Source organism: Pleurodeles waltl, chromosome 6 (assembly GCF_031143425.1).
Source record: "Pleurodeles waltl isolate 20211129_DDA chromosome 6, aPleWal1.hap1.20221129, whole genome shotgun sequence".
In the NCBI taxonomy this organism is placed as follows: Eukaryota; Metazoa; Chordata; class Amphibia; order Caudata; family Salamandridae; genus Pleurodeles; species Pleurodeles waltl.
This window is the reverse complement of record NC_090445.1, coordinates 10,028,892-10,041,297: the sequence shown is the minus strand read 5'-3', so window position 1 is coordinate 10,041,297 and position 12,406 is coordinate 10,028,892. Positions and strand designations below refer to the sequence as shown.

At 49.9% G+C, this 12,406-nt stretch overlaps 1 protein-coding gene across 2 annotated transcripts in view; it reads right to left on the bottom strand.

Annotated features, from left to right (window-relative positions):
* The window catches only part of GLE1 (GLE1 RNA export mediator), a 195,621-nt gene that overhangs the window by 30,357 nt on the left and 152,858 nt on the right, over positions 1-12,406 (bottom strand). The window lies entirely within an intron of this gene.

Here is a 12,406-nt window from a genome sequence, read left to right as displayed (position 1 = left end):
TCATTTATTGTCTGTGTATGTACAACAAATGCTTAACACTACTCCTTGGATAAGCCTACTGCTCGACCACACTACCACAAAATAGAGCATTAGTATTATCTATTTTTACCACTATTTTACCTCTAAGGGGAACCCTTGGACTCTGTGCATGCTATTCCTTACTTTGAAATAGCACATACAGAGCCAACTTCCTACACCACCCTTCCCCTGGGGAGGTTTTGTGACCCCTTTCTTTTGGTCACCCCCTGTGGAAGTTTTGGACACCCTAGTCTTGACCCAATGGTCCGCCTTCTTTCCCAATTCTTGGGGAGAAATTGGTCCTAGGTCTACCAGATGCTGATGCAGTTTATCATTGAAACAATTACTTAATAGGTGTTCTTTCACAAATAAATTGTACAGCCCATCATAATTACTTACACCACTGCCTTGAATCCAACCATCTAGTGTTTTTACTGAGTAGTCTACAAAGTCAACCCAGGTCTGGCTCGAGGATTTTTGAGCCCCCCTGAATCTAATCCTATACTCCTCAGTGGAGAATCCAAAGCCCTCAATCAGGGTACCCTTCATGAGGTCATAAGATTCTGCATCTTTTCCAGAGAGAGTGAGGAGTCTATCCCTACACTTTCCTGTGAACATTTCCCAAAGGAGAGCACCCCAGTGAGATTTGTTCACTTTTCTGGTTACACAAGCCCTCTCAAAAGCTGTGAACCATTTGGTGATGTCATCTTTAGTTACATATTTAGTTACAATCCCTTTAGGGATTTTCAACATGTCAGGAGAATCTCTGACCCTATTTATGTTGCTGCCACCATTGATAGGTCCTAGGCCCATCTCTTGTCTTTCCCTTTCTATGGCTAGGATCTGTCTTTCCAAAGCCAATCTTTTGGCCATCCTGGCTAACTGGATGTCCTCTTCACTGGAGTTATCCTCAGTGATTTCAGAGAGGTTGGTCCCTCCTGTGAGGGAGCCAGCATCTCTGACTATTATGCTTGGAGTCAGGGCTTGAGAGGCCCTGTCCTCCCTAGATAGGACTGGTAGGGGGGAATCATCCTTCAAGTCACTATCATCATCCTCTGTGTTGCCATCCTCAGAGGGGTTGGCCTTTTCAAACTCTGCCAACAGCTCCTGGAGCTGTAGTTTGGAAGGTCTGGGGCCCATTGATATTTTCTTTATTTTACAGAGTGACCTTAGCTCCCTCATCTTAAGATGGAAGTAAGGTGTGGTGTCGAGTTCCACCACATTCACATCTGTACTAGACATTATGTTTCTAAAAGTTGGAATACTTTTTAAGAATCTAAAAACTAGTTCTAGAATCTAATTCAAACTTTTACCAAACTTTTAAACTCTAAAAGCAATGCTAACAGGGACTAACACAAGGCCCTAGCAGGACTTTAAAGAATTTAGAAAAATTTCAAATTGCAAAAATCAATTTCTAATGACAATTTTTGGAATTTGTCGTGTGATCAGGTATTGGCTGAGTAGTCCAGCAAATGCAAAGTCTTGTACCCCACCACTGATCCACCAATGTAGGAAGTTGGCTCTGTATGCACTATTTCAAAGTAAGGAATAGTATGCATCGAGTCCAAGGGTTCCCCTTAGAGGTAAGATAGTGGCAAAAAGAGATAATAGTAATGCTCTATTTTGTGGTAGTGTGGTCGAGCAGTAGGCTTATCAAAGGAGTAGTGTTAAGCATTTGTTGTACATACACACAGGCAATAAATGAGGAACACACACTCAGAGACAATTCCAGCCAATAGGTTTTTGTATAGAAAAATATATTTTCTTAGTTTATTTTAAGAACCACAGGTTCAAATTCTACATGTAATATCTCATTTGAAAGGTATTGCAGGTAAGTACTTTAGGAACTTTGAATAATTACAGTAGCATATATACTTTTCACATAAAACACAAATAGCTGTTTTAAAAGTGGACACTTAGTGCAATTTTCACAGTTCCTGGGGGAGGTAAAGTATTGTTAGTTCTTGCAGGTAAGTAACCCACCTACAGGGTTCAGATTTGGGTCCAAGGTAGCCCACCGTTGGAGGTTCAGAGCAACCCCAAAGTTACCACACCAGCAGCTCAGGGCCGGTCAGGTGCAGAGGTCAAAGAGGTGCTCAAAACACATAGGCTTCAATGGAGAGCAGGGGGGTGCCCCGGTTTCAGTCTGCCAGCAGGTAAGTACCCACGTCTTCGGAGGGCAGACCAGGGGGGTTTTGTAGGGCACCGGGGGGACACAAGTCCACACAAAAAGCACACCCTCAGCAGCGCGGGGGCGGCCGGGTGCAGTGTGCAAACTAGCGTCGGGTTTCCAATGGGAGTCAATGGGAGACCAAGGGGTCTCTTCAGCGGTGCAGGCAGGCAAGGGGGGGGGGCTCCTCGGGGTAGCCACCACCTAGGCAAGGGAGAGGGCCTCCTGGGGGTCACTCCTGCACTGAAGTTCCGTTCCTTCAGGTGCTGGGGGCTGCGGGTGCAGGGTCTTTTCCAGCCGTCGGGATTTTAGAGTCCGGCAGTCGCGGTAAGGGGGAGCCTCGGGATTCCCTCTGCAGGCGTCACTGTGGGGGCTCAGGGGGGACAACTTTGGTTACTCACGGTCTCGGAGTCGCCGGAGGGTCCTCCCTGAGGTGTTGGTTCTCCACCAGTCGAGTCGGGGTCGCCGGGTGCAGTGTTGCAAGTCTCACGCTTCTTGCGGGGATTTGCAGGGGTCTTTAAATCTGCTCCTCTGTAACAAAGTTGCAGTCTTTTTGGAGCAGTGCCGCTGTCCTCGGGAGTTTCTTGTCTTTCTTGAAGCAGGGCAGTCCTCTGAGGATTCAGAGGTCGCTGGTCCTGGGGAAAGCGTAGCTGGAGCAGGTTTCTTTAGAAGGCAGGAGACAGGCCGGTAGGTCTGGGGCCAAAGCAGTTGGTGTCTTCTATTCTTCTTCTGCAGGGGTCTTTCAGCTCAGCAGTCCTCTTCTTCTTGTAGTTGCAGGAATCTAAAGTTTTAGGTTCAGGGAAGCCCTTAAATACTAAATTTAAGGGCGTGTTTAGGTCTGGGGGGTTAGTAGCCAATGGCTACTAGCCCTGAGGGTGGGTACACCCTCTTTGTGCCTCCTCCCAAGGGGAAGGGGGCGCATCCCTAATCCTATTGGGGGAATCCTCCATCTGCAAGATGGAGGATTTCTAAAAGTTAGAGTCACTTCAGCTCAGGACACCTTAGGGGCTTGTCCTGACTGGCCAGTGACGACTCCTTGTTTTTCTCATTATTTTCTCCGGCCTTGCCGCCAAAAGTGGGGGCCGCGGCCGGAGGGGGCGGGCAACTCCACTAGCTGGAGTGTCCTGCGGTGCTGGAACAAAGGGGTGAGCCTTTGAGGCTCACCGCCAGGTGTTACAGCTCCTGCCTGGGGGAGGTGTTAGCATCTCCACCCAGTGCAGGCTTTGTTACTGGCCTCAGAGTGACAAAGGCACTCTCCCCATGGGGCCAGCAACATGTCTCTAGTGTGGCAGGCTGCTGGAACCAGTCCGCCTACACAGATAGTTGGTTAAAGTTTCAGGGGGCACCTCTAAGGTGCCCTCTGGGGTGTATTTCACAATAAAATGTACACTGGCATCAGTGTGCATTTATTGTGGTGAGAAGTTTGATACCAAACTTCCCAGTTTTCAGTGTAGCCATTATGGTGCTGTGGAGTTCGTGTTTGACAAACTCCCAGACCATATACTCTTATGGCTACCCTGCACTTACAATGTCTAAGGTTTGGCTTAGACACTGTAAGGGCACAGTGCTCATGCACTGGTGCCCTCACCTATGGTATAGTGCACCCTGCCTTAGGGCTGTAAGGCCTGCTAGAGGGGTGACTTATCTATACTTGCATAGGCAGTGAGAGGCTGGCATGGCACCCTGAGGGGAGTGCCATGTCGACTTACTCATTTTGTTCTCACCAGCACACACGAGCTGGCAAGCAGTGTGTCTGTGCTGAGTGAGGGGTCTCCAGGGTGGCATAAGACATGCTGCAGCCCTTAGAGACCTTCCCTGGCATCAGGGCCCTTGGTACCAGAGGTACCTATTACAAGGGACTTACCTGGATGCCAGGGTGTACCAATTACAGGTTAGGGAAAGACACTGGTGCTGGGGCCTGGTTAGCAGGCCTCAGCACACTTTCAATTCAAAACATAGCATCAGCAAAGGCAAAAAGTCAGGGGGTAACCATGCCAAGGAGGCATTTCCTTACAGTAAGGTTCGGCTATAGTATAGTGGAGCACAGAGTGATAGTGTTGCTTCTCTGTGGAGTGTAAGGGTTCTGCTGTAGTACAGAAGAGCACAGAGTGAGAAGATTGCTGCTTCTCTGTAGAGTGTAAGTGTAAGGAAATGCCTCCTTGGCATGGTTACCCCCTGACTTTTTTGCCTTTTATTATATGGTTATTATGCCAGGGTTATTATATGGAAGGATTTTTTTGTGGCGATATTTGTGGGAGGAAGGATGAATTGTTGTCGGCACCCTATGAAGATCATTGTTTGAGGCTGGTGTCCCGGCCCAGTGGGGGGCTGCTTCCTTCTTCCACCTTGCTTGCTATAGGCTGCCGAGGGTGGTTGATGGTAGGCCTGCTAATAGGGAGGCTTGTATTACGATTGTGTGGGTGCGGCCTCAGGTAACCACCTCTGAATAAAAGAGAAACCTCTGCCTCTGGCTCCTCGAAAGGGCGATATTTTATACTGCAGCGTACAGAGAGACCTGGCAGTGTCTGTATCCATTTTGATTGCCAATAAAGCTGCATCTATAAGCCTCCCGAATAAAGATTCGCTATTGTACGCCATGTGTAGAATTTTGGATTGGACCTATGGTCGAAATAAAGTGGCCTTCTGTCATCCCTGGCAGGGCAGAACCAGTGCCCCGGCTGGTGGAAACCTGTGGAGGCGATGTCTAAGGAGCAATCAATGATTTCTGCCGAGGTGGGTTTGCCCTCCTGTAATATCTTCCCAGCCTCAGGTTGTTTGTTCTCCAGTATGAGGGCAATGAAGCTACTCACATCCAACCACATCTGGCAGTCATAGCACCCTAGAATCACTAGGGTATTGGGTGCGCGAACAGTGATAGACGACATAAGGGAGAACCTCTTTCCCATATTGTCCAAGTGTCTGCGTTCCTTGTCTGGTGGGGCCGAAACAGGAATGGGAGGGTTCTTGGAGTGGCGTTGGACAGCTCGGGATACAACAGTCTGGTTTTGGATGGCCAATTAATCAAGCCAGGGAGTCCCTGTAGCTTTGTATTTTTTATCTAGATGAGGTGAGGTACTGTAGCTGGATTCAATATTTTAATCCCCTTGCTCCATGTATAGTCAATTATGGGGCTAGCCCTGACAGACTTTGTAAGGAAATGCCTCCTTGGCATGGTTACCCCCTGACTTTTTGCCTTTGCTGATGCTATGTTTTGAATTGAAAGTGTGCTGAGGCCTGCTAACCAGGCCCCAGCACCAGTGTTCTTTCCCTAACCTGTACTTTCGATTCCACAATTGGCACACCCTGGCATCCAGATAAGTCCCTTGTAACTGGTACCTCTGGTACCAAGGGCCCTGATGCCAGGGAAGGTCTCTAAGGGCTGCAGCATGTCTTATGCCACCCTGGAGACCCCTCACTCAGCACAGACACACTGCTTGCCAGCTTGTGTGTGCTGGTGAGAACAAAACAAGTAAGTCGACATGGCACTCCCCTCAGGGTGCCATGCCAGCCTCCCACTGCCTATGCAGGTATAGATAAGTCACCCCTCTAGTAGGCCTTACAGCCCTAAGGCAGGGTGCACTATACCATAGGTGAGGGCACCAGTGCATGAGCACTGTGCCCCTACAGTGTCTAAGCAATACCTTAGACATTGTAAGTGCAGGGTAGCCATAAGAGTATATGGTCTGGGAGTCTGTTTTACACGAACTCCACAGCACCATAATGGCTACACTGAAAACTGGGAAGTTTGGTATCAAACTTCTCAGCACAATAAATGCACACTGATGCCAGTGTACATTTTATTGTAAAATACACCACAGAGGGCACCTTAGAGGTGCCCCCTGAAACTTAACCGACTATCTGTGTAGGCTGACTGGTTCCAGCAGCCTGCCACACTAGAGACATGTTGCTGGCCCCATGGGGAGAGTGCCTTTGTCACTCTGAGGCCAGTAACAAAGCCTGCACTGGGTGGAGATGCTAAAACCTCCCCCAGGCAGGAGCTGTAACACCTGGCGGTGAGCCTCAAAGGCTCACCCCTTTGTCACAGCACAGCAGGGCACTCCAGCTTAGTGGAGTTGCCCGCCCCCTCCGGCCACGGCCCCCACTTTTGGCGGCAAGGCTGGAGGAAACAAAGAAAGCAACAAGGAGGAGTCACTGGCCAGTCAGGACAGCCCCTAGGGTGTCCTGAGCTGAAGTGACTAACTTTTAGAAATCCTCCATCTTGCAGATGGAGGATTCCCCCAATAGGATTAGGGATGTGACCCCCTCCCCTTGGGAGGAGGCACAAAGAGGGTGTACTCACCCTCAGGGCTAGTAGCCATTGGCTACTAACCCCCCAGACCTAAACACGCCCTTAAATTTTGTATTTAAGGGCTCTCCCTGAACCTAGAAATTAGATCCCTGCAACTACAAGAAGGACTGCTGAGCTGAAAAACCCCTGCAGAGGAAGAACAGAAGACACCAACTGCCTTGGCCCCAGACTTACCGGCCTGTCTCCTGCCTTCCAAAGAAACCTGCTCCAGCGACGCTTTCCAAGGGACCAGCGACCTCTGAATCCTCTGAGGACTGCCCTGCTTCGAAAAAGACAAGAAACTCCCGAGGACAGCGGCACTGCTCCAAAAGAACTGCAACTTTGTTACAAGGAGCAGATTTAAAGACCCCTGCAACTCCCCGCAAGAAGCGTGAGACTTGCAACACTGCACCCGGCGACCCCGACTCGACTGGTGGAGAACAACCAACTCAGGGAGGACCCTCCGGCAACTCTACGACTGTGAGTAACCAAAGTTGTCCCCCCTGAGCCCCCACAGCGACGCCTGCAGAGGGAATCCCCAGGCTCCCCCTGACCGCGACTGTCTGAACTCCATTTCCAGACGGGTGGAAAAGACCCTGCACCCGCAGCCCCCAGCCCCTAAAGAAACGGAACTTCTGTGCAGGAGTGACCCCCAGGAGGCCCTCTCCCTTGCCTAGGTGGTGGCTACCCCGAGGAGCCCCCCCCTTGCCTGCCTGCACCGCTGAAGAGACCCCTTGGGCTCCCATTGAAAACTGAAGGAAACCCGACGCGTGTTTGCACACTGCACCCGGCCGCCCCCGCGCTGCTGAGGGTGTACTTTCTGTGCTACTTTGTGTCCCCCCCGGTGCCCTACAAAACCCCCCTGGTCTGCCCTCCGAAGACGCGGGTACTTACCTGCTGGCAGACTGGAACCGGGGCACCCCCTTCTCTCCATTGAAGCCTATGTGTTTTGGGCACCTCTTTGACCTTTGCACCTGACCGGCCCTGAGCTGCTGGTGTGATAACTTTGAGGTTGCTCTGAACCCCCAACGGTGGGCTACCTTGGACCAAAAACTAAAAACTGTAAGTGACTTACTTACCTGTGAAAACTAACAATAACTTACCTCCCCCAGGAACTGTGAAAATTGCACTAAGTGTCCACTTTTAAAACAGCTTATTGTGTTTTATGTAAAAGGTATACATGCTAAAGTAATGATTCAAAGTTCCTAGAGTACTTACCTGCAATACCTTTCAAATGAGCTATTACATGTAAAATTTGAACCTGTGGTTCTTAAAATAAACTAAGAAAATATATTTTTCTATAACAAAACCTATTGGCTGGATTTGTCTCTGAGTGTGTGTACCTCATTTATTGTCTATGTGTATGTACAACAAATGCTTAACACTACTCCTTGGATAAGCCTACTGCTCGACCACACTACCACAAAATAGAGCATTAGTATTATCTCTTTTTACCACTATTTTACCTCTAAGGGGAACCCTTGGACTCTGTGCATGCTATTCCTTACTTTGAAATAGCACATACAGAGCCAACTTCCTACAGACTTCCTGACCTGCTCTTTGAAGTCATGCAGTAAACAATTTGTGTGAGATATAGAAGTTGGCAGATGGAAACATGTGGCAGCCCTATAAATCAAATTGCGGAAAACCTCACCCGACACTCTCACACCCTCACTATCCTCAGGGGGAGAGTCCGATGGGCGAGGATGAGGGGGTGACGGCATAGGGGCTAAATGGCCATCCCATCTGTCATCAGTATGTTGGGGATCAATGAGTTCCCCCTCTCGTCTTCCGAGGAGGTATCAGCCTCTCTGGGAGGTGCAGCCATTGTAGAGGCTGGTGTAACCAGAGGTGTTGTTGGAGGCGGAGATATGTTCCTCGGCGTGACCGTAGAAGTAGTGTGAAGTTGCGTAGGCTGCGGTCACTGATCCAGGGTAGAACCCAGAAACCTATGCTTGTAGTCTTGTAGCATGGTCTGAAGGTCTCGAGTAAGTGACACAGGCATCTGTACTGCATTACCTCCTGGTGAGAATACTGGAAAGGTTGACAGTGTTTGCCTTGATGGGTGTGATACGACTCACAGTCCTGCGGGTTATACTCATCATTGTCATCTTGATATTTGACATGCAGTTCTGATGGACTGTGTGCGTCCCCAGAGGGTCCCTCATCCTCAGACTCTTCCCTGCCCAAAAAGTGGCTGGGCAGCAGTGTGACACTGCTTGGGGACGTTTCATCAGGACTCAAAGTAATTCTCGTGACTTTGGCAATTCGGGGAGCAGTATGCCGAACCAGCAGCTATAGTGTACTGTGACACTAACGCCTCTTTTATGGAAGGTGCTGTAGCCGACGGTGGTGTCATCGGCGATGATCGCGTCGTCAATGATGGACTTGTCGACAATGTTGCCATTGGTGTTCACGGTGTTGTCGATGGTGCTTTGTCAATGGCGGAGTTGTAAATGGTGTAGAAGATCACGTCAACACGGTTCTGAAGGTAGCTTCATCAACAGAAGTTCTTTTCTTAATTGATGGAGATGTTAAATCCACTGTGTAGGAAATACCCTCTTTTTGGCATGGTTACCCCCACTTTTTGTCTGATGTTAGTGTTTTGACTGTGTTCACTGGGATCCTGCTAACCAGGAACCCAGTGACTGTGCTCTCTCCCTCTAAGTTTGGGTGTTCCTATCTTTGTACATCCCACAATTGGCATACAGGTGCCCCCATTAAGTCCCTAGTATATAGTACCTAGGTACCCAGGGCATCTGTGCACCAGGGGTCCTCCATGGGCTGCAGCATGCAAAATGCCTCCAATGGGAGCCAATGCAAAATGTGTCTGCAGGCCTGCCATGGCAGCCTGCGTGAAGTACCTGTGAGTGAGGGGAACCCTGCATGAGCAGAGATGCCCCTACAAACTCCAACTCCATTTTCCTGGACTTCGTAAGTGCACGGAAGCCAGTTTACCCGTGTACTAGGCACCTGTGTCCAGCTACATAATGATAAGTCCGTACCTGGCATGTTTGGTATCAAACATGTCAGAATCATGCCCAACTACTTTTGATAGTATTGGTTTTATGATTCCATGCACTCTGGGGGCTCCTTAGAGGACTTTTTCCCTGGCAGCCCATGTTGCTGCCACCCCTCAAACAGGTTTCTGCCCTCCTGCTGCTTGACTAGCATAATCAGAGAAAGGCAGAACAAAGGATTTCCTTTGGGAGTGGGAGGTAACAACCTCTCCCTTGGAAATAGATGTTACATGGCTTGGGACGGATAGCCTCCCCAAGCCACCGGTATGCTTTGAAGGGCACATTTGGCGCCCTCCTTGCATAAACCAGTTTGTGCCAGTCCATGGACCCCCGTCCCTGCTCTAGCACAAAACTGGACAATGGAAAAGGGGTTGACAACTCCCCTGTCCATCACCACCCCAAGGGTGGTGCCCAGAGCTCCTCCAGGTGGTCACTTTATTCTGCCATCTGGAATCCAAGGTGGGCAGAGGCCCTCGGGAGCATCTGAGTGGCCAGGTCATCCCCTCCTGATAGGTGGTCACCCTGCTAGGTGACCAACCCCCCCCCCCCCCCCCCCTTCCTGGGCTATTTAGGGTCTCCCTCTTGGGTGTGTCCTCAGACTCAACATTCAAGATTCCAGCAGGACTCCTCTGCATCGTTTACTTAATCTTCTGGCCACCAGAACTGCAACTGGACCTTCCAGGAACCAAAAATCTGCAACTCTAGCGACGACTCCGCTTTGCAACATTGTTGCTCAGGCCCCTTCCAGCAACTGCAACATTCCCCTGTCTGTGCATCCTCTGAGGGTAACAAGTCTTCAGCCTGTAAAGAAATAAGAAGGAATCTCCCGTGGAGTGAAGAAGTCACTCCCCTGCATCCACAGGTACCAACTGCAATGACGACCAGCTGCATGGATCCTGTCTCATCAGGGACTGCATGGATCCTGCACCACAGGTGGCGGTACGGAGTGGTTACCTTATCCTCTCTACCAGCTGTCCAACTTGGGAGAGGGTAAGCCCTTGCCTCTCCTTGCAGGACAGTACCCCTGTGCACCGTGATTCTTGCAACTACCAAGGCATGTCGGCTCTTCCTCCAAGTAATCTTCTGGCTCCGTGTAGCCCCGGTCTCCAGCACTCGTCCCTGCAAAGCACAGTCTCCTGCCTGCTGCTCCTGCGACGTGGTACTCGTCTCCAGGTGTGCTGAGTGTGCCTCACTGCGACTCCTGTGCCTGCTGCCTGTGAGGGCTGCATCCTTGACTTCTGGCTCTCCTCACTGCTGAGGGTCGCCTGGGAATCCCCTCCTTGAGTTGAGTCCCCCTGGACCTTCCTGGTCCACAGCAGCTCTGCAACTCTTCATCTTCGACTCTTCCTTTGTCAAGGCTTGTTCGTGGTTCTTCCACACCACTGACTGCAACACTTCTTCAGACGTGCTTCACTCCTGGAAGTCTTCCCCTGCTCCAGTGCTGCACAGCAGACTCCTGGTCTTCACTGTCGACCTGGTCCTCCATCTCCAGAAGGGTGGGTAGTGGCTCCTGTCCCAACCTGACACACAAACTGGAACTGGATGTGGTACCATTTATTTGCAGGTCCTCTTCTGTCAGGATCCATCTTTTTGCAGTCTTGCACAGTCCTTCTACAAAGTTTAAATGTGGGTTTGGGGAAAAAGCATATACTTACTTCTCTCCTGGCCACTGGGCAGCAGTCCGGTACTTACCTTTAGGGGTTCCTAGTTCCTCCAGCTTCCCTCGACAGATTCCACTTCCTCGGGTGGGGGACTGACGTTCGCATTCAACTTACTTAGTATATGGTTTGGTCTCCATTATTATCTGATACTTCACTGTTCTCTACTGCTTTCTATGCCCATTTCTGACTTCTAATGTGTATGTAATAGTGTGTTTACTTACCTGCTAGTAGAGTATCGCCAATACAGTATTTTAGGATTTGTGTTACCATAAAATAAAGTATCTTTATTTTTGTAACACTGTGTGGTTCTTTCATGTGTGTAAGTGCTGCGTGGCTACAGTGGTATTGCATGAGCTTTGCATGTCTCCTAGATAAGCCTAGGCTGCTCATCCAGCGCTACCTCTAGAGAGCCTGGCTTCTAGACACTGCCTACACTACACTAACAGAGGATACCTGGACCTGGTATAAGGTGATAACACCATCAGTGCTCACCACACGCCAGGCCAGCTTCCTACACACCGTGCCTGAAGGTGTTGTGCCACATACCGTCGCTGAGGAAGCAGGCGTCTGAACGGCCGTCGCCGACAGTGTCAGTGACGACGATGTCCTCGTCGACGAGATGGTGGTGACCGTGGATGTGGTCGTCAACAGTATTATCGATGGTGGTGTCGAACGGATTTTCAATGATGTTTTTCTTGATGTCGATGGTTCAGAGGAAGGCGAACAATCACAAGTCTCCTATTCTTTATATATGGAGTGGATGGCTGCAGTGAGGCTCTCCCTGCGGTGACCAGGTGAATTTTCTCCTTTAGAGGGTCCTTATGATGAGTTTTAAGTCTCTCTTCTCGCCTCAGCATGCCCCTGGTCAGAGGATCTTGACCTTTTTGGGGTTTAGAGGCTGTGTCGCTGTCTTCACCTGAAGTGCTGGACTTCGCCTGCAACCATAGGAGAAGCCTTCCTTTCCTCCCTCAGAGTTTTAGAGGAGAAGGCGCGACAGATCTTACAGTGCTTCACCTGATGTTTAGGGTACAGTTAATACAGACAGACTCTGAGGATCATCTACATGCAGCCTTTTCTTCCCACAGGATTTGCTGTGGCGAAAAAGGCTTTTCTGAGAGGAATCTGATATCTTAGCTGTGGAAAAGTACCTTTCACAGGAAAAAAAACAGAGCTCAGGGAGATGCCACACGACGTGCGGTTGAAAATTTGAGGGAGGGAGCCTCTCGTGGGACTATTCTAGCGGGTGCTA